The sequence below is a fragment of the Canis lupus genome, chromosome 21 (genome assembly GCF_003254725.2).
Source record: "Canis lupus dingo isolate Sandy chromosome 21, ASM325472v2, whole genome shotgun sequence".
NCBI lineage: Eukaryota > Metazoa > Chordata > Mammalia > Carnivora > Canidae > Canis > Canis lupus.
The window spans coordinates 15,986,151-16,007,820 of record NC_064263.1 but is presented as its reverse complement, the minus strand read 5'-3'; the positions used below and the strand labels follow the sequence as shown (position 1 = coordinate 16,007,820).

The 21,670-nt window shown below is 39.7% G+C and overlaps 1 pseudogene; it reads left to right on the top strand.

The window, feature by feature from the left end:
• Nucleotides 1–14,337: 14,337 nt before the first annotated feature.
• Nucleotides 14,338–15,296, top strand: LOC112641959 (single-pass membrane and coiled-coil domain-containing protein 3-like; annotated as a pseudogene).
• The last annotated feature ends 6,374 nt before the right edge of the window (nucleotides 15,297–21,670 follow it).

Here is a 21,670-nt window from a genome sequence, read left to right as displayed (position 1 = left end):
AGCTTTCAACCAAGGTTACATCTGGGGTCAGAAGTTATCGTTATGCACAATTTACGACAAGTTCTTATTTTCTCCAGAACAGTATAGTGGAGGAAAAGGTCATGGTCACTGGAACCAAACCAATCTGGGTTTGAATCTTGGCTCTGCCCCTTCCTGATTGTGTGGGCTTGGCCTCAAAGTTCCTCATCTGAAAAAAGGGAAAAATAATAGTACTTGCTTTCTATCATTCCTTTTGGAATCAAGTGGGAGGAAACATTGAATGTACTTAGGTATGCAGTAATAGACAAATATTCTTGGTGGAGTTGGTAACAGTGGTCAATATAAAACAAATCTCCAATGGTTAGAATTTCACCTACCATATTTGCCCTATCCTCCAAGTTCTGTATTTCTGATAGGCTCTCCGTTTATTCTGATGGTGGATTGAATTCAGCTATGTGAAGATGAAATGTTAGGTTTATGTCTTCAAGGGCTATGCATTTAAGCTTCCTGCATTGCATTTCCACCAAGCAAAATAGTTCCCTGCTTTGCATTTACTCTTTCTTTATGTCCTTGCTGGGCTCCCTTCTGATCCTTCTTGCTTCCCTCCTGATACAATGCAATTGTCTTAAGCAGCCAAGCATTAGAGCTTTTGGTCACCGGACAACAACCCTAGGGCTTGTCAATCTCACACCCTTACTGAGGACTGTTTCATGGCTGGAGTTTCTTAATTAACAGATTATCAGACTGGTCCAAGGACTTAAATTTATGGGCCTACTTTGTGTTTTACTAATATAGATGCAGTTGTCTGATCTAGGAATGAATTCTGGCCATTTTTGACATTTTCCCAAGGCCAAAGTAAAAATTCTAATTTAGAATGACCAGCTTCAAGACACTGTAGACACAAACAGTGGCTCATGGCATTATTTACATTTCAGTACAACCATTGATGTAGCATGTTCAGCACAATTAGGCCTCTGGGGACACATCTAGCCAGTGCATCCTTTAATTCAAGTAAATTGAATCAATATACAGTGAGTTCCTGTATTAACATGCAGCTTAGGAGGCATTTATGCTCAGCTAAAAAATCTAATTAGTGGTTTCCTGTTTGGGGTATAGTGACTGTTTATTTCATTTCCAGTTCACCTGGGCCTGTAATACGTTCTCATGCTTGATTTCCATTCAGATGGTGACACTTCGCCTTTCATTCCCAGCCTTTTCACAAAAGACCCAGGAACCCGATGTACCAGAAACAAAAGGCAGAGAGGATTAAAAACAAGGACTTTTGATTGAACTGGTTAGGTCCCCACATCATTAATACAAAGGAACTAATAAAATTCATTGTATCAGTCAGAAGAGGACAATTGCAATGGACTTTTCTAGGATTTTTTCTCTTGAAATGCCTGATTTTATTTCTCGTCAAGGCCTGGCTACTTTCTTTCTATGGCTCTAAGCATCCTCTAAGACTATGAGTAATAAACTGCTATTGTTAAATTATGCTTGGGTTCACAGAAAATGCCATAATTCTGCCATTGGCTCAACTAAGTCCTGCTAATGTCTGTGGGTGTTAAAATTTCTTTCTCAATATATTTATCTCTATGAGATTATTTAAAGCTGGGTTTATATGCCTAGGGGCAGGATTGATGGGTATAGGAAGTTGTTGTACAAATGGCTGTAAACACCATGTGGTCACCCAGTGGGTAGGCATGGGTTGTTACCTGTGAAGCATATTAAAAAAAAAAAAAAAAAAAAAACACACATTGAGATTTCTGATGCACCCAAATAACCGGGCTTCCAGAATACAAGATATTATATTTGAATTGTATAGCTACATACTATAGGAAAATTATCAATCTCAGGGACTTGCCTTTTAAAAAACAATGTTGATAACTCAGTACAAAGCAAGCTTAATGGCCTATCCACATGGTAAGTGCTTAAAATCATATTCTCCTATTTAAGACCTAAAACTTCATGGTCCTTGTTTGTGATGAAAGTTTCAATGGTGACAACGGGGTTATGTATTTCTATCTAAAAGCATGTTTGACCATGCATACTTCTCTGTGACATTAGCAGTCACTGATGATCATTGACAACTATTACATCAACTGAGATTACAAAATAGTGATTTCTCATAGTATTATTGCTTCTTCTTCTATTAGTTGGAATTCTTCTATAAAGAAACACTTCTTATCAACTCTTCAGTTACTTTTACACAGTGTGTACACTTCCAAAGGTGACTAATAAAATTTTTAATGTGTCATAACTCGACTTTAAATATATATGACACATCCCAATCATAGATATTATTATTTTAAAATATTTTATTTATGTATTTGACAGAGAGAGAGAGAGCACACACATGTGCACAAGCAGGCGGAGCAGCCAAGGGAGAGGGAGAAGCAGGCTTTCTGCTAAGCAGGCAGCCTGCTGTGGGGCATGACCTGAGTTGAAGGCAGACACTTGACTGACTGAGCCACCCAGGCACCCCTAGATATTATTTTTATTTATGCTAAAGTGGTTCCATATGTGTCCAGTGGGAGCTGCTTCAAGTTGGCTCCTGATGCCTTTTGCCACAATCTCATTTCAGAGGAACACTCCCTCACCCTGAGCCCTACAGGATTCTAATAGCAAAACCTGACTGGAGATGAGCTTAAGATCACAAACTTTAAAATCCATAATAAAGCAATGAACAAAAATCCCAAAATGAACAAAAATGAGAGCATTCCAAGAATTTTATAACATAGAATGGTATGAGAGACTGTAAGTATTTTTAAAAGATAGCTGAAGAAGTACAAAAATGAAATTGAAATTCCAAGAAAAGAAAGGCACTGTGCAAAAAAGAGCAGGTGGATTTAAAAAAAAAAAAGATTTGTGCCTCTAATAAAAGAGAGCTGTGATAATTTTTAAAAAGTCAGTAAATGGGTAAAACAGATTCTTTAAACTGCTTTTATTTAATTTTTTAAAAGATTGTATTTATTTATTTGAGACAAAGATAACAACAGAGATAGTGAGAGAGCCTAAGCAGGGAGGAGAGGGAGAAGCAGGTTCCCCACTGAGCAAGGAACCTGATGTGGGGCTCAATCCGAGGCCCCTGGGATTATGACTTGAGCCGAAGGCAAATGCTTACCTGACTGAGCCACCCAGGCGCCCCTTTAAACTGTTAGAACCACTGAATCTAATTTATGAGCAAAGAGAAAATGAGCACTTAGAGATAAATATATTGAAACTATAGTGAAATATTAATAAATGGGGAGGATAGAAGTTTAATAGGAGTTCAAGGGACACCTGGGTGGCTCACTTGATTAGGTACCTGACCCTTGAGCTCAGCTCAGGTCTTAATCTCAGGGTGTTGATCTCAGGGTCATGAGTTTAAGCCCTACATTGGGCTCCCATTGGGCATGGAGCCTACTTAAAAAAATAGGAGCTTAAATATAAAAAAGAGAAGAGATAGGGGTACCTGGGGGTCTCGGTCAGTTAAGTATCTGGCTCTTGGTTCTGGCTCAGGCTGTGTTCTTAGGGTTGTGGGATTGAGCCTCATCAGAGTCCTACATGAAATCCTGTGTGGAGCCCTATTGGGCTCCTCACTTAGTGGGGAGTTTGCTTCTCTCCCTCTCCCTCAATCCCTCTCCCTTCCTCTAAAATAAATCAATAGATCTTAAAAAAGAGAGAGAGAGAGAGAGAGAGAGAGAGAATAGGTAACATGAAAAAATAATGGCTGAGGATTTTTTGGAAGTTATGCAAGACATCTTCAGATTTAAGAACCCCAAGAATCCCAAGCAATATTAAAAATAATAACAATAATTTAAAATATATACTATAGCTGCTTTATAGTAAAAATGCAAAATACCAAAGATAAATTTTTTAAATAAGAAATCTTAAATATGGTCAGAAGGAAAAACAGAGAATCCACAGACTTCTCCATGTCAACAATAAAGGCCAGGAGATGGTGGAATAAGTATCTTCTCAATCCTGAGAGAAAAAGTAACTGCCTACTTCAAATTCTATACATAGTTAACCTTTCATTGGACAGGGAGGGAGAAATGAAAACAATTTCACATAAAGGATGAGAAAATGTATCACTCATAGACCCTTTCTGAAGGAACCTCTAAAGGGAGTACTGAAATTGAAATTAGGGGGAAGGAGTGGGGTGCAAGGAGTCATAACTAAAAAAGAAACTGGTAAGGAATTGTAAAAAACACATTATTAAATAATTTATGGATTAAGTGAGAAACCATAATGGAGATGAATATTTATAACAAAATGACTATAACATTTTTTTTGAGGTTCAGGTAAATCAGTAATTAGAGAGACATTTATAGTATTAAGTTTTATAATAAAGGAGAACTTAATGAACTAAATGGCCGATTTTAGACTAAAAAAAAAGGCACATACACAAAAAGGAAATAATTGATGTGAAAGTAGTTTGTAAAGGGCATGAAAGAGCACATACTAGTAACTGCCAGAACTTAAAATACTGTCAAGAAAGTGATGTTCTGGGGTGCCTGGGTGGCTCAGTGGTTAAGTATCTGCCTTTGGCTCAGGTCATGATCCCAGGGTCCTGAGATCAAGTTCCACACTGGATCCCTGCAGGGAGCCTACTTCTTTTTCTGCCTATGTCTCTGCCTCTCTCTCTGTGTGTCACTCATGAATTTTATTTACTTTTTCATGAGTGACACACAGAGAGGGGCAGAAACACAGGCAGAGGGAGAAGCAGGATCCTCTCTGGGAGCCTGACATGGGACTCAATCCCAGGACCCTGGGATCATGTCCTGAGCCGAAGGCTGACACTCAATTATTGAGCTGCCCAGGTGTCTCTAAATTATAAAATCTTAAAAAAGAAAAAAAAAAAAGAAAGAAAAAGAAAGTGATGTTCTGTCTCTGTGAGTAGGAGATAATGGAAATTCAGGGATATGGAATAAATGATGTTTCAAGACTCCTACAATCCTTACAGAGAGGCTGAGTCTTGTTTTCTTGACCAGTGTCCTTGTCAATATACATGTTTGAGAGCAGAGAACTGGGCAATCTGAAGATTTCTCCAAACTTATCAGGACTTGAGGGAGCAGAGCATTGATATAGAAGACCTACTGCAGCTACTTTTGTTGCGCGAAGTCACAGCTCGTGGGCCTTGAAGAAAACTTCCACTCAAAAGCCATTCTGTGAATAGGAAAAGGACTCCCAGAAAGCCAAGGAGCTGAGAAATGACAAAGTGGTTCTTATATATTTAGCTTCTGCTACACTCATCCAAGAAGTGTGAGTGAAGCAAATGTGTGGCCTAGGTGTTAGCAGAGGTGACATGCAAAAGAGCTACTCTAGCCATCAGGAGTCACCTGGAGGTCCAGCTTTCAGAATTCTGTTCACAGGTCATTGCTGGAGCTAAATAACTTGTGGCACTAGCTGGTAGCTGTTAAACTGTCTTTGTCATTCCTGTCTCCTGAAGTAACCTACAGAATCTTGCATCTGGCGGATGATGAGGAGATGGGAAAACAAGAAGAGTTGGGTTGATGGTGGGAGGGATGTAAGGATATACCACATTCTGTTTATCCTTTCATTAGTTGATGGGCTGTTTCCACTTGTAAGCTAATTATGAATAATGTTATCGTGAACATTCATGTATAATTTTTTACATGAACATGTGTTTTCGTTTCTCTTGAGTGTATAACTAGGAACAAAGGTATATACTGGGTTGTATGGTAATGCTATATTCAAGTTTTTGAGGAAATGCCAGACTGTTTTCCAAAACAGTCACACCATTTTATATTCTTGCCAGCAGTGTATGAAAATTCCAGTTTCTCCACACTCTCCCTAGCACTTGTCACTTATTTATTTTTGTAGTAAAGCCATCGTAGTATATGTGAAGTGGTACCTCCTGATTTTGGTTTGCATTTCCCTAATGACTAATGATGTTGAGTATCTTTTCATGTGCTTATTGGCCATTTGTATATCTTTTTCTGGAGAAGAGTTTATTCATGTCCTTTGCCCACTTTTTTTCTCTAAAGTTTTTATTCTTTGCAAACACTTTATAGCAACAAACATATGGGAGAAAGTCACCCACAGCCTACCCCAATGTAGCAAATGTTTTTGTGTTTCCAAGTTTCTTGTCTATACACATACTTTCCTTAACCACATTTTAAAAATTGTGACCAAAATATACATAACATAAAACATACTATTTTAACCATTTTTAAGTGTACAGGTCAGTGTCATTAAGTACATTCACTTATCGAACAACCATCACCACCATCCATCTATAGTTCTTCCCAAACTGAAACTTTATATCTATTAAAGATGAACTCTCCTTTGTTTATTTGTCTCTAGCAACAAAGTCAGAAGGTTGAGAAGTTAGGCCCTAAGGGCCAAATCTAACCTGCAGCCTGTTTTTGTAATGTTTAATTTGAACACAGTCATGTTCTTTCATTTCATTTCAATGGCCACTTTTATGCTACAAAGTTGAATAGTTGCGAGGTACCCATATGTAATCCACCAAGCTTAAAATATTTACTATTTATTGGAACCCTACAGAAAAAATGTGCCACTTCTGCATTAGATAAAGCTTTTAATCATCCAGTTACCTCTTCCAGGAAGTTCATAATGGTTGCACATTTTGGCTCTTCTTTAAATTAGAGATGGGGTACAGAGAGGTGAGGAGAGGTGAAGAGAAACAAATAATCATAGGCCATTGCAAACTGAGAATCAGAGAATTTTTTGAGGTTTAATAGCAAATTATTTGTATAGAGGATTTTATGATTGCAAGCACAAATATGGTAATGTTATCTCTTTGTCTTTGAGCCATAGAATTGGAAGGATCCTTAGACACTGTGGATCAGACTCTTTCCTTGAAGCTGGACTCTCAGTTCCTATCTCAACCTACCTTTTTCTCTGGAATGCAGTGTGGGAAAGAATACAATCTAAGCTCTAGAAGACACCATGAGATAGTTGGAGAGAACTCACAGGCTTCCTTCAAAGCTAAACAGATTCAAGTTTGCATTCTGGCTCTACTGCTGACCAGCTGTGAGACCTTAAGCAAGTTAATTTTAAATTAATTTAATTTCTCCACATTTTAGCTTTCACGTCCATAACATGGAGGAATGATAATATTGTTGTGATGGGGCTATTATAAGACTTAGAGATGAGAAATGCAGAACACCTGGCATGTAATGGGAACCATCATTATGATTACAGCGTCCTGCAAAATAGTCATCTGGCTCTGTTGGACCTTCAGAGATGAGAAACCACTTAAAAATGCCTCCTATAGCTCCCAGCATCAGGAAGTTATATGTGTTCGGCTAAAAGATGCCTGGGTAATTATTTAGATAAGTTGCCACCTGGGTAATTATTTAAATTGTCTCATCTGGAGGTGGGGAAGCTGGAGTATTTTTCTGGGCTCTCGTCTCTCATTGGTGGAAGACTGTCCTTGGATGATACTTCTGGGCTACCTTGTAGGCTGAACAAATTTTACGTCCTAGAGAAAGCCCACAGATGGATGCAGGGTCAAAGCTGTAGTGTCTTGGAAACTCTGTATTGTTGATGGACTTAGATTTGGACAAAGGGTGTGTGGGTGGGGTCTCAATGGTGCTGATCCTAGGGCATGACCTGTATCAGAGCTGCTTTGCTGGGCTGTCTTGCTTTCACCTCTTTTAAACTTTGCAAGTTACTCCTGGCTACAGCACTAATCATGGGCATGGTTTTCCTGTTATTGGGACAAATATTTGCTAATGTGATATGTGGGAGAAGGTAGGAGGATAAACTGAATTCTCATTTTTAAGTGAAGGAAAAGCTGCTGAGACTCCAGAGAAGAAAACTCAACAGAAGAATCCGGTTTCTTTGGATTCAGTTTGTTTCTCAGCTGCCAGGACCAAAACAGTGTCTGGCACAGCTGGGCTGGTGACTGCCCCACTCTTGGCATGGTTGACAGCAACATAGGCACCATGCTGTCTGTTCTGGCCTTTTATCATCGTTTTCCTGCCTGTCACTCTGTCAGTACCAGCATCCAGATCAACTGGACCAATACTCAGGCAGAGGGAGGCTCTGTGTGCTGAAAATGACAGTGCGTTGGGCTAGGAGTTGGGGGATCTGGGTTCAAGCCTCCATTCTGCCACTAGCTCTCAAGGCGTTACTGTCCTTGTCCACAAAGCCAGAGAGTCACACCAGAGATCTCTGTCTCCTCTTCCCCATCAGGAGGGTATACTTTCTCATTTGATTCTTCCCAGGGAAGGAGATCTGAGATTGAATTTCTGCTCTGAGAAAAGGCTTTGTCACTGACTCCAGATCCTACTTGGGCCTCACCGAGGTTGCTTGCTGATCTATAAAATGGGGTCTCTAAAGCCTGCTTTTCCTTTTTTTTTTCCTCAAGATTTTATTATTTGAAAGAGAGTGAGAAAGAGCAAGCATGAGCAGGCAGAGGGGCAAAGGAAGAGGGAGAAGCAGATTCACTGCTGAGCAAGGAGCCTGATGTGGGGCTCGGTCCCAGGACCCTGGGATCACGACCTGAGCCAAAGGCAGATGCTGAATCAAATAAGCGTCCCAAGCCTGTTTTCCTAACTCACAGAGTTTTAGATAGAAGATCAAGTGTGATAGTGATTATAAAAATGTTCTAGGGATGTGCGGGTGGCCCAGTCAGTTAAGCATCCAACTCTTGATTTTGGCTCAGGTCATGATCTCAGGGTCCTGAGATCGAGCCCTGCATCAGGATCTGTACTTAGCAGGGAGTCTGCTTGAGATTCCCTTTCTCTCTCCCTCTGCCCCTCTCACTCATGCTCTCTTGCTCTCTAAAATAAATAAATAAATCTTTAAAAAATGTTCTATAAACTGCCATTCATTTTTTTCATTCATTTCTCAAATGATTATGAGCATTTATGTCTGTTAGTTCCTGAAAATCTAAGGATAAGATACATGGTTCCTGCCTCCTGTGGGATTTTCATTTTGATGCAGATATCAACAAATAAGCACACAATTAAGTTATTGTGACTCATCCTAACATTAACAATTATAGGTTACCATGCTTTGCAAACAGGGAAGGCTTGGTGGCTCCCAAGGGCAGGATGACACACATCTAACAAAGGAGGGATATATTATCTAGTCACCACACATTTATAGAATTCCAGCTCACTCCATGTGTATCTCTCTTCTGGTTGAGGCCTGAGCCTCCTTGATTTTTATGTTATTGTTTGTTCTCTCTGTCCCTAGTCACTTGACATGTCTGCTTTTGGCATGCCTTTTTTACCAGGCCACAGGGGCAGACCAGGTCTGTTGTCTTCTTGGGCAAGCATCCCATAGACAGAGTGGGGCCAGCTTCCCAGGAAGTACAGGCTGTTCTTGCATGCACATGGCTTCAGGGACCAGGGGTCTGCCAAGCCTAACATGCTTCTTTGTGTATATATTATTTCTGAAGGCATGGCATGCCATGAACAATGAGCACAGGGATCCCAAGTCTCCCCCTTCCACCATAAAATGCAAAACTCCCTTCTATCTGCCAGGTATATACAGAGCTGTGACCTGGCAAAACTCCATGGCCACCACCACCTCCTACCAGATGGCAGGAAGCGAGCCTGCAGGAGATCAGAGGAACTGTCTCTTTAAGAACTGCTGAGTTTATGGGAAAGGCCAGATTGGTGGTGACAGGCAGGTGGACTGCCCACTGCCCACTAGTCCAAGGAGTGCCCAGAAGAGAGGAGCTCCCCAAGAAGCATTTCTGTATCTAGCCTTGGTCACCTGTGGCAGTGCTGCTGTATCTAGTTTACATCTTTCTTCCCAAAGACCCCAAATGCATCCCTGGACCCTCTTACCTAATCTTCAAATTACCACCTTCCCAAGTCAGTGGGGGCTCTGGATTTCCTCTGCAAATGTTCTCAGTGACACCTGTGGAAAGTGGGGGTTCTTGCAGTTCAGAGGTTACTGTGCGTGTGGACGTTTACTCCCACTAATTGAGTTACTAGTTATCGGTTACTATTTAATGAGAGTTAGTTCTACATGATCCTCACCTGTTCATTCCCACTGTGGTGGTGGTTACTATATAATTCGATAATATGGGATATAAATTGATGAAATATGAAACAGACTTATTTGCAGAAAAGTTGAGTTGCATTTTTTTGAAAGCTTCAGTGGAAGTGAGAAGTTTATAAAAAGTGCTGTCAAAGGTGTAGGAGAGATGAGTGGACAATCGTGTGAGGGAAGGTGCACAGGCTACCGCTGCTCACATCTCCCTGCATGTGCCCACCCTTTGCCATCTGCCTAGAATGCTTTCCCCATCTTGTCCCCCTACAACCTTCTACTTATCCCTCCAGGCTCAGCTCAAATGAGCCTTGCTCTGGGTATGCTCTCCCAACTCTGCCCCAGGGCTAACCTACCTTTCTTGCCTTGTGGGACCCAGGAAATCTAACAAAAATCCCCTACCCCTGGACAAGCAGAGCAGGACTAACTCCATTTTGTGCTACACCCTCCATCTCACATAAAACCCCCCACATGACCTGCCTATTGTTTAAGGCACTCCCTCACCCTAGTTTAACTATTAAGCACAACCTTATCAGAAACCAGCACACATAGGAATGCGGGACCTCTGACCTTTAACCGCCAAGGAATGAAAACCCCTCTTTTGCCCGCCAAACCTGCACGCCAATTCTAACCAGAATAATAGGCTAGTTCAAATGGTCACTATAGGGTGAATCGTAATTCAATTGGCCACCTGCGTGTGGACCAACGTGACTGTGCAACTTTCTGCGTATGTTACAATCTCATTGGCCACGGACCCCTATAACACTACTATGCTTCTTAGTCTCGGGGTCCAAGTCCCTGCTCTGCTGTATGGAGTATACTTGGACCCAAGCTCGAGCTTGTAAATAAACCCTCATGTACTTGCATCAGTGTCGGTTCCTTGGTGGTTTCTCGGATTCGCAATCTTGGGCACAACAGCCTTTGGGTTTCCAAGCACTTTATAGATTCCTCCAGAACACCACTTATTGCTATGATTGTTACAAAACCATAATTCAAAACATTCACCACATCTACGGACACATTCCTGGGACAGTGGTTGCTGGGCTTTGGATTATGACTTTGCAACTGTGGTCATCATAACTGAGAATTGTTCATGAGGAAGGCCAAACACTTCTGGGGGACTTAGGAAAAGGGAGCCATGAGGGAAAGGTCCTTTCTGTTGAGGAATTTGAATGCAGGGTGTGGTTGTTGAAGAGACTCAAGGACAGGCACAAAGTCAGTGACAGAAGGCAGGTGGCTGAGGGAGGAGAAAGTGGGGAGTGAGAAGTTGCCAGAAGGAATAGAGATGGATTCAGAGGTGTGGGGTGCTGTTGGATCATAGGATAGTTGTGCAGTGAGTGTGCCTCAGATGGTTCCCTCTGCTTCCTTAGCTCCCACATGGCAGTTTAGATAATGTATGAGCTCACTGCAATTTATTTAACAGACACTGTTCTAAGCATGTTATAGCCCTTATGATAAAGGCACTGCCATTATCTCCACCCTACAGGACAGGAGGAGAGAAGATAAAATGACTCTGTCAAGTACACACCAGTAAATGGCAGAGCCGGCACTTAATGCAGCCTGGATCAGCGTCAAAGGACTAAACCCTTAATGCCATCATGCTTCTTAGAGGCAATAAGCAGTTTTTGAGCTTGTACCATATGTCACCCCCCCCCCCCACCAGGTACTCTAGTATTAATTTCAGCTAATCCTATACACATTCTCTCATATAATTCTTGCGAACAACTCTATGAAGTACATATCAAGATACCTATTTTACAGATAAGAAAAAAGAAGGCTCAAAAGTGTTATAGGCATTGTCCAAGGTCAAACACTGGCTGGAGGTAGAGCCAACCATGCCTACCTGGAATGGCAAAGAAATAGCTTTCAGCAATTGCCCTCTGAATGATGGAGTCAGTTAAGCCCCCAGCCTTTGGATCTGCCATTCACAGTGACAACCTGTACACTATCTGTCATTTCAGGAACTGTGAAATGTGAGATGGAGCCTCAATATGTTAAGAACTCACAGGCATTTCTAGAGGCTGCAGCTAAAGTGGGGTTTGGGGGAAGGGAAGAGACCACGCAAAGAATACAGCTTGCTTTAAGTTTAAAATGAGCTATTTTTTCCTCTCTCTTCTTTTGTGCTTTCTGCTTAATTGCTTTATGGAGATAAATAAAGCTGGGGAAAATTACTTTTGGCAGCCTTCAATAGGGCTTGAATCCATGGCTCTTTTCTTTTGCTAATGGTAGATTTAACTGAGTTCTATACTTGTATTCTTTTTTTGGATTTTTTTTTTTAAGAAAATGATATGCAAGTGATACCATAGGCCTAGGCAAACAAACAGATGCATAAAAACATTTGCATAAAAATATGCAAATAGAAAATAAACCCCTGGGCGAACTTAGCCTGCTTGTTGGAAACCATTTACTTAACCTGTCTGGGTTTTTGTTGTATCATTCATAAATTGAGAGATAAGAAATCTAGCCAAAAACAATGCAGTTGCTGGAAAGATCCAGTAAGATAATAATACTTCTTTGATTTTCTTTAGGCTGTTGTGTTTTCAGGTTTATATTTTAAGTTCTCTCACTGGTTCCGGGAGGTTGGACAGTTTTATCCCCATTTTACACATAAAGAAATAAGGTTTGAGATATTAGGTAGCTGAGCTGTCCCCACCAGCTAGTACATGGCAACATCAGGACTACAAGCAAGTCCCTGTCCAGGAACGAGAGGTTGTTAAATTTTTTCCAAAAACAATACTACACTTAGAGGAGGTCACATTATTTATCTTTTTCTCTCAGCTGGTTTTTCTGGTATAAAATTTATATGAATTCATTGTTTTGTATTCAAACATGATAGAAACACATATCTAAGAAAGTATCTTTTAATCTCATGTTTTACATATAAATACTGCTAACAGTTTGCTGTATATTTTTCCAGATTTTTTCCATAGACCACCACTATTAATAGTAATATAGTAAGTCATATTCTGATGGCACAGTATAGTTGCAAAATGCTTTTACATAAATGATCTCAAGGCACGCATCTCTATCATAATTTCCTTTTCCAGTGATTAGCAGGGATGTTGAGCCAGTGCCTTTGAGGACACTAAAAAGCCAGTGAGTGAGATTTGTATCTGCCTGAGGTCATAAGAGTAAGCATTTTAACTAAACTGACTGTTCCCTTCAGACTGGGGAATTGGCTGCCCTCTCTTCAATCAGCACTGATGAGCTGTTTGACGAGCTCAATGGTTATTTTGACATCTCATAGACATAGCCTCAGCTGCTCTAGACAGAAAGAAATCAGCCATCTACCAAATTCTCAGCAGCTGGGATCCACAGGTTTATAATAAATTAATTTGCAAATATTTGACTTTAACTGAACCAAGATACTGAATATTCTAAGAAAGTATGCAAAGTGAAGTCATAGACTGTTGACACTAGCAGGGACCTCAGAAATTACCAGGTCTAGTCTATATCTTTTATTTTATAGTGAAGTAAACTGAAGTCTAATACTGAGAAGAGCTTTAACTTGTATGTATATAGTTTCATCTGGTTGGAAAAATGCTTTCTGAGTGACAATTATGTGTTAGATTCGCCAAGGTGCTTGGGTTAGGTCTGTTTTCAGCCTTCAAAAAACTTCAAAGAATCATGACAATCCATGATTCACTGTCCAAATTACATAAAAACACGAAGAGAAGTATTCTAAACATTTCCATGAAAAGAGGTGAATCCAATCTCTTCCTGTAGTTTTGAAATATAACCAGAATGAAAGAACCAATTCAATAACTGCCTTCCAGATACTATCTTCTGGAAAGTCCTCCTTGAAAGTCCTACTCCTTGAAAGTCCTCTCTCGGTGGTGATCTCCCCAAGCCTTTCACTGAGACCTTGTCTGTAACTTATGAATTCTCCATCTCACATCATAGTACCTTCCCTCATCAGACTGTGGCTAATTCCAGAGCAAAGGCTGTGTCATGCTGATATTTTTATTCCTAGTGCCTATCCTGCCTGTTGAATAAATGCTTGCTAATTAATAAATAAATTTCTGCCCCTTTAAGATTGTACTTTTCATGGTGTTACACCTGTCTTCCTATATATAATTATAGGAAGAATATATGTATCTGGAGTGTTAGGTTGGATAAGTATAGAAACTTGAGAATAGATATTTCACACTTTCTCAGGCTAAGAAAGACTCCTCTCACCTAAATATCGAATTGGAATGTAGTTGATGGTCTTCCAAACTCAAAGTCAGAAACTGGAGTTTTCACTTCATGATAATATCTGAGAACTAGGATCAAAAAAAGAGAAAAAGTTGAATGGAAAATTTCTAGGAGAAAAAAAAGAAATCAAAGTTCAGATCTGTGTAGTTTACAACCCAAATATATTATATCTGAAATATGGCTCAGAGTGACTTCCTCTATCCAGAGAACCCATGGAGAAGCCAAGAAGTAAACTGTCTTCATCAGCAGCTTTTTTTTTTTTTAAAGATTTTATTTATTTATTCATGATAGACATAGAAAGAGACAGAGGCAGAGACACAGGCAGAGGGAGAAGCAGGCTCCATACTGCGAGCCTGACACGGGACTCAATCCAAGGACTCCAGGATAGCACCCTGGGCCAAAGGCAGGCGCTAAACTGCTGAGCCACCCAGGGATCCCCACCAGCAGCTTCTTGATTGCCTATCTGATAGCTTCCATGCCACCAATAAGCTGATTGGGGTTTTAAACATGCACTTGGGGGTACAAACTGGCCTCTGTTGAGATGAAAAGAGATGGGACCATCAAAGAAAACTCTGACATCATCATCCAAGCCATGATGAAAATCCAAAAGGAATTGCAAAAGGTTGATGAAGCCCTAAAAGATAAACTAGAGCCAACACTTTACAGAAAACTTCAAGATATTAAAGGAAGGGAAACAGAGAAAATTGCAATAATACAAAAGGTCATTTCAGTCATCCTGGGAGAAGCTACTTCTGCAGCCAGTGCAGTCGCTGTTAAACTTGTAGGCTCAACTGTCACAACTGGCATAATTAACAAGTTGACCACTGTGTTAGCTCAAATTGGTGCTTCTCTCCTTGGTAGTATAGGAGTTGCTGTTCTTCGTCTTGGCATAGATATGATATTCTGTGCCATCCTGGGAGCAGTGGAGAAAACACAGCTTCAAGCAGCCATTAAAAGTTATGAGATACATCTGGTGGAATTCAAGTCAGCTTCAGAAAAATATCATCATGCCATTACTGAGGTCACCAACACAGTGAAACAGCAAATGAAATGAACAACCACTGTGCCCCTGGAATATTTTTCTACATCTCAATATAGTGTTTTGCTCCTTTGATTAGGTTCATATTCGGTACGTTTCCAACATGGATAGAAATACAGTTAACAATTTGGAAAGATGGTTTAAGAGATGCTAAAATTAGATAACTCCAGAGTTTTGTATCAACAACAAATGCCTACATCGGTTGGTGCTAGAGGTAAAAGATTATATCCCAGGATCCCTTCTTACTCTGCCCTACCAGATCAACTTTAGGTTAAATGCTATGGGTGTGGGGGTTACCTTTTCCTTTTCTAACTCCCCAAATCATTAAAATTTATTTGAATGAGGAGACTTTTATTTCTGCCACTAGCTTCAGACATCATTTAGTTCTAAGGGGATGTACTTAGTAACTTCCGCCTAGACACTAACTGTGGACTTTGAGTGAAATAGAAATACTACCATAATTTTGACCCTCAGTTTTTAAGGCTAATTTTCTTTTTTTTTTTTAAGATTTTATTTATTTATTTATGAGAGACAGAGAGAGAGAGAGAGGCAGAGACACAGGCAGAGGGAGAAGAAGGCTCCATGCAAGGAGCCTGACGTGGGACTTGATCCCGGGTCTCCAGGATCATGCCCTGGGCCGAAGGCAGCACTAAACCACTGAGCCACCCGGGCTGCCCACTAATTTTCAATAAACTGGAAGACCTGAAAAAAAAAAAGAAAAGAAACTTGGGAATATAAATATATAAATACAATATACAGGCATACTGACCCCACATCACATTCTGCCTTCAGAGTGCAGCCCATACATTCATGCTCTGATTTTTGGCAATGTGCTTAGTGTCACCTACCAAGAGCACATCTGGCACTCTTCTTTACTTTTTAGAGTGACTATAAAAGCAATGTGTGGTCTATGGTCTGTTGACCACTGCTAAAGTGTGTAGGTTAAGTCCCTGTAGTGCATATTTATAACATTCATGCTGCCTCACATCTAAACACCTTGAAGGAAGTCCATGTGAAGAGATAGGGAAAAACAACCACCTATAAGCCAAGAAGAGAGACTTCAGGAGAAACCAACTCTGCCAACATCTTGATCTCAGACTTCTTCCATTCTTGTGCGATTCTGAGACAATACACTTCTGTTGCTTAAGTCACCTGGTCTGTGGTACCTTGCTATGGCAGCCCCAGCAAATGAATGTAGGGATAACAAGATTCATCTCGTGGGGATCTTGTGAATATTCAGAGATAATGACATAAAGCATTTGTCAAATAATAGGTGCTCCCTAAGATGTTAGCTATCTTCCTTTTCTTTTCCTTGATTTTTCATATTTTTTCTTGTTAACTTCTGTTTCATCCAACCCTATCATATACCTATATTTTAAGTGGGAGAGATTTCAAATTAAACAAATCTAAGAAATGTTTTTGCTTTCAGAAATCTGGGTCTTTTTCCTGAGGAAAAGATAAGGAATATACGATGAAAACCTGATCCATTTAAAAACATTAAAAAAAATATGATATCTTAGAGGAATATCACTAATCTTCTGAATTTTTTGCTTTGTATCTAATGGCCTACTAGTGACTTTCCTCTGTGTTTGTTGTCTATTTCTGAATGTGGAATGTCTTCCCCTGATACTGAGTTTCACTGCAATGAGTATCACCCACTGAAACTGACTATTTGATATCTCACACTTACTCTAAGAGGGAGTTTACTCACAGTAAAATGGGTTAAAATCATGCTCTTAACATTTTTTTGTTGTTGTTGTTAAAAGTATCACTGTGCCATGGACTATGTGTTGACTCAGACAAGAAAATCACAGGATCATCAGAAAAATCTAAAGGTAAAATCCCTTGAAATATGTATTGACTAATAGTCCTCAGAAAAAAAACATTGAAAATAAAAGCATCTGGTCAGAAGCCAACCAAAGCTCTTAGAGTTATTTCTAGAAACATTTTTTTGTGATTTTCATTCATGGGATGGGCAAAAATTTAAGTTTGTTAACACCCAGTGTTGGTGAGGGTGGATAAAACACACACACACACACACACACGCACACACACACACAAAACCCCCTAGGCACTTTCATATACTGATAATGGAATTGTAAATTGTCGCATTAATTTAAAGAGGAATTTATTAATATTCATAAAAACTTCAAATATACATACTTTAAACCACAATTTCACTGCTAAGAATCTTTCTATAGACTTAACTGTCTTGTGTAAGTCATTAAAGCACTATGTTTAATAGTTTTAAAAAAGAAGGAAAACAATTTAAAGGTCCAAAAGCAAGGAACTAGTTAAATTATGATACAATCACACCACTGACTACAAAATAACCATGAAGGTAGGTATACATGGGCTAATAAAGGAAGATCTCCAGGGTGAATTAGGGGGAAAAAATTAACAGTATGAGACTGAAGTGCTTCCTACTGTGCTAACAAGGCATCTAATAGTATGAATAATTTATTTCCATTTGTATACATGGAAAAGGACCTATGTGGTATATGTGTAAGAAACTGACTCCCTAGAAAGATTAAAAATGTGTTAGGGGTGCCTGGCTGGCTCAGTTGGGTGAGTGGCCCGCTTGATTTTGGCCCAGGTTATGTTCTTGGGGTCCTGGATTTGAGCCTTATGTTGGGCTCCATGTTCAGTGGGGAGTCTGCTTGAATATTCTCTCTCCCTCTACCCTTCTCCCTGCTTGCAGCTCTCATTCTCTTTCTCTCTCTAAAATGAATAAATAAATATTTATAAAAATTTATTAATAGTCATTATTTCTGAGGCACCTGGGTGACTCAGTAGTTGAATGTCTGAATCTTGGTTTCAGCTCAGGTCATAATCCCCTGGATCGTGAGATTGAGCCCCCAGTTAGGCTTTGTCCTCAGTAGGGAGTCTGCTTGAGATTCTTTCCTTCTGTCCCTCCTTATGCTCTCTCCTTCTCCCTCAAATAAATAAATAAATAAATCTTTAAAAAATAGTCATAGTTTCTAGAAAGTGATACTGGGATTAGGAAAATTATCTTTTGTCTTTAATTCTGTATACTCTCTCTATTTTTTTAAAGATTTTATTTATTTATTCATGAGAGACACAGAGAGAGACAGAGAGAGGCAGAGACACAGGCAGAGGGAGAGGCAGACTCCATGCAGGGAGCCGGATGTGGCACTTGATCCCTTATCTCCAGGATCAATGATCCCTTATCTCCAGGATCACGCCCTGGGCCAAGGTGGCACTAAACCACTGAGCCACCCAGGCTGCCCTACTCTCTATATTTTTAAACACAAGTGTTACTTTTATTTAAAAAAATATATGCCCTATTTATATGAAAGCTTCTTAAACTTAAGAGCTCTTTCACATGAGAATCCATCAACATCTCTTTGAGTCATACAGATCTCTATTTGGAGGATGAAAAAAGGTAAAAAAGTTGAAATCAACATTTCAGATATCTGTTCTAAAAAATTCAAAATTAGGATGAAACATTTGTTTGGCTTTTTTATGTCCAAAATGTGAATAAAATATGATTAAGGAAGAGAGGTTTATTGATTATCTGTGGCTGTATAACAAATCACCCCAAAACAAATCACCTCAAAACAACACTTATTTATTACTTCACAACTTCTGTGGGTCCCTGACTCCAGTGGGTGGAGTATTCCTAACCACTTTCATTTTGGTGCTGCCAAATAGAACTGATTTTTGCTCAAATAAACTATTAAAAATTTCAATATGTGATTTGGTTTAGGATAGGCAGCCCCCAAATATGCCACTTTGGCATACTGATTATTTTGAGTTAAAGCTACTTAAGAAATAGCCAGTGCAAGAAAATTTTCTGTCCTCTGAGAGCAGGAAATAAATTTCCTATGTGAAAGGTAACCTCCCTACACCTGAGTGTAGAGGTAACCTATTGCCGGAGAGAGAACTCAGGGATGAGAAGACTGTATAAATAAATCTTCTTACTTCTTCATTAATTTGCTGCAGCAAGCCCAAACTTCTTTGTCTTGTTTGTTAACTCTTCACAAATTTATTGTTTCTTTGTCTAAAAGGGTTAAAAGCTGCGTGCTTTGGTGACTTTAGTCTCATTTTTATGAGATCACTTACACATGAAATTAAGTTTGTTTTCCTCCTATTTATCTGTCTTGTGTCATTTTACTTGTTAGGGTCAGCCAAAGAACCTAGAAGGGCAAAAGGGAAAAGTTTTCCTCCCAACATATGCCTCAGCTTATCTTTGAACGGTGTTAATGGGGAGATGGGAAGTATACTAATGCTTACTGAGAGACTTTGTGCACAAAGTACTACCTTCATTACTGAGTCTCCTAATAACCTTGTGAGGCAAAATGGATGAAGACACACAGGCTCACGTGGGGTAATTAAAATAACTCCTCAAAACTCAAGGCTGCTAAGTGGTGGAGGCTGGATTTCCCTCCACATCAGCTCCAAAGTTCTTTCTTATGGAGGCCTATATCATCCAAATTTGGCCTCCCAGCACCCCACAATCCTTTTCCTGCTTTATTTTTCTCAACAGCACTTATCACCATCTTCTATATTTGCTTTTTTTTTGTTTTCTGTTCATCTCCCCCTCTAGCGTGTGAGCTCCGCAAGAGTGAAAGTTTTGTCTATTCTGTTCATTGTCATATTCTCAATATGTACAATGGTGTCAGGTGCCCGCAGGGCACTCAATAAACATGTGTTAAATGAAAACCTTTTTTTTTAAGCCTTTAAAACATTTTGCAGTTGTTAAGCAAACAGAGACACATTTCCAAACTGTGCTTACCTATTGTGGTAACTCAGTAAGTCTACTTACATTTTCTCTAGAGGAGATGTAGCTGCATTGGTTGCAAAAGGTCTTTAAATAAACCTAGGATAATTTGCCTTTTCATTGAAGTTTCTCAGGCTCAGGTTTTCAGGCCACTGTGTTTTAGCAGAGCTGAACCTCAAGTCAGAGAGACCTGGGATGAAGCACCAATTCTGCCTCTTGCAAAATCTGTATCTTCTGAGTAAGTCATAAACCTTCACTGAGCAAAGTTCCTCATCTGCAAAATGCTGATTGTAATACATACCAGAGTTCCTGCAAGGACTAAAAACTATAGTGCCTTAAAAACTGCAAAGTGACTTGTAGACTAAGGTGGTTTTAAACTGTAAGGTATACAAAGCCCTGTGGAGGCTTTGCAAAGCGCCCAGACTGTTAATTCTGCATCTGAATGATATGCCTTTTTCTCCTTTTTATGTTATCCACTGAGAATAGAAATCACCTAATAAAGGCTGCCTGAGTGACTGACATTGAGAAATCACAGGAGTTGATAAAGGAACAATTGAGTATTCTCTGAGAAGATGGCGTCTCATTTGAAATTCTAAGTGAGGCTGAGCTGGGAACACATAATCCTTCAAGGGTTTATGAAGTTTAATTGGTTTGTCTGAGGTGACTAGAGCTATAAAGAGAAAAATCAAAGGAAAACTGAGAAAGGTTAGGTGTCGTCATATGATTCAAACGATTCAGATGAAACGTATAATTGAATGATTTAACAGTTTCCTGCCTATTTTCCCTCTTCTCCAATTCCCACCCGACATTTTAAGAATTTGACCTTCAGGGACAGATAAGAGAGTTACAGAGAAGACTCTAGCACATCTCCCTTTAAAGGGTAAACGTGTTCCTGGATTGCCACAAATAGATTGAATTTTTATAGATTGAACACCCTAAATTAAGTCATATTTAAATGAACTTGGAGCACTGACTCTGGAATAATATAGATATCATTTATCAAGTTAACTTTTGAACATGAGCCCTTTATATACATTATCTTAGTCTCACAATAACCCCTCAAGATAGGAAAATTGTCATTATACAGATGATGGAATTGAGGCAGGCAGTTTAAGAAATCTGTCCATTACTACACAGATAATAAGTGAGAAAGACAACATTTAAACTCATTTCAAGTCCTGCCTGCTAAAACAGCTGCCTGGAAATAAAGAAATTTTTGAGAAGTGATTAATTTCCCTCTAAATTTTAAAGAAAAATAACCAAGAGTTTTGCCCATTCAGGTGACTAGGAAATTTCCGTGAGTTTGCATCTGATTAGCCTTCATTTTCTTTCCCTCCCACGGAGGTCCAGAATCTAGCAGGATCTCTCCAAGAGCAAGTGGATGGATTACTTCCTCACTTCCTCATTTCCTCACACTGGATTCTCACTGCCTATAGCATTCTGTCCTTTCTGATTTCATTCAAAGCCTTTAGGATCTCCTCCTCCTGACCACCTATCTCTCTGGTCCTGCCCCTTCTACTCCTCCATAAATCCCTAACTATCTGTGGTTTCTTATGTGCTCTAGGCTCCATCTCACCTCTGCCTGGAGAGATTTCTTCCCCTCATCAATCTGGTCAACTCTTCATAAGCCTTACCTTGAAGATTAAGCTCTATCACCTTCCCTGGGAAGCATATGTGACCTTCCCACACAGAAGCACCTTCTCTTCAGTGACACCTCTGTTTGAGTC